Here is a 1520-nt window from a genome sequence, read left to right as displayed (position 1 = left end):
GACAGCCGTGGAGATCTGCAGCCAGGTGTAGAAGGAAAGGGAACCTGTGGTTCTGCTGGTTCTGCTCCGTTCAGTCACTTAGCTTCTGGGGTGCTCGAACGATTTCTCTATTCCGTTTTGTGACCAAAAAGTATAAGTTGCAAAGCTGGCTGGACAATGAAACTTATCGAATGGTCTAGCATTAAAAATCAGTTTCAAAATAAAAGCAGTAAAAATTGTAAAAAATGTTGGAATCAGTCTATGAAATAAACTGGAGACAAAAATGTTGAAAAGGAAGAAAGCGCGCAAAAAAAAAAAACGTGATCTTAAGACTGGAAGAACTGTTGCTGCATTTTCAGTATGCGGAAGCAAAACGGTTGTAACACTCTCCCGCATGCGTGAACCACACGTCACTTCCGCTAAAGCATTTTCCGGTCTTCAGACGGTAACAGCAATAATAACCTCGAAGGATGTTAATACAGCACTTAAAATGTTTATCATAGTGAAAACATTCACTTATTGTTGAAAAAACGAAAGGAAAAAGAGACGTTCAGGATCAGGACCTTACGATCTTGCAGTGACTACAAACAGACTACAAATGTTTTCTTCTTCTGCAGTTTTACATGACGGCAGTTTACTCCCTAAGCCAAGAGGATACAGTGCCACTTCAAGACACTTTATTTTATCCGGTAATCCAAACACGTTATTAAGGGTAACTCGTGGCTTTTTTTCGAACTGTAATCCAGTCAGGAGAAGCTCTCGGTTGTTGAGAAAAACATAAATTCTTATGATGAAGGAGTTTTACTGTTTGGAAATGACTCTGTGGTATAGTGAGTGAAGAGCGGAAGTGACGTGTGGTTTGCGCATGCGTGGTGAGCGGTGCAACCGTTTTGCGCCCCCATACCGAAAATGCAGCGATAAGAACTTAGAGGTAAAGAGGGTTTGGTTTCTTCAAGAATACTACCAAAAATTGTAATCTTGGAAATCGTGTTTAATCCCTCCTCCTCTTGTGTGATGTTTCTGTTTCCTGAATTCTGACTCTTGGCTTCATGCCGTCTCTGGCTTGCGCGCCAATCCGTGGGGATATTTTAGGTGTTTTACGATTGGAGGTAATTTGCATGTCCCAATGAGCTCTGGCTATGCAAATATCAGGGACGTAACTTTATTCTGGTCTCTGGATGCTTATTCTTAATGCTGAATTAACAACAAGGTGGGTTTTCATCAAACAATGTTTGGACAACCCTATATGTGTGTATATGTCCTGTATGTGGCAAACTAAAACACTTCCCATATCTACATAAACACAGAAAATCAATTCTCCAAGCTTTGAAGGCTACACGTGATTATTTCTAAATTTTAACCTCAAAGTAGTTGTGAATCTTCTTCTGTTAGGAATAAAGGTTTGATTACACACACGTAATAACAGAGCATTTTTCTGAAGCTATGAAGAGATGTTTTACCTGTTAGATCCAATTAACAAAAGTACTGTCTTTTAAAACATGAGAAAAGTTACGAAGGTTCACGTGTTTCAAACAAAGGAC

The sequence above is a fragment of the Oryzias melastigma genome, linkage group LG17 (genome assembly GCF_002922805.2).
Source record: "Oryzias melastigma strain HK-1 linkage group LG17, ASM292280v2, whole genome shotgun sequence".
In the NCBI taxonomy this organism is placed as follows: domain Eukaryota; kingdom Metazoa; phylum Chordata; class Actinopteri; order Beloniformes; family Adrianichthyidae; genus Oryzias; species Oryzias melastigma.
The sequence above is the reverse complement of the archived record's forward strand: the minus strand, read 5'-3'. Positions refer to the sequence as shown.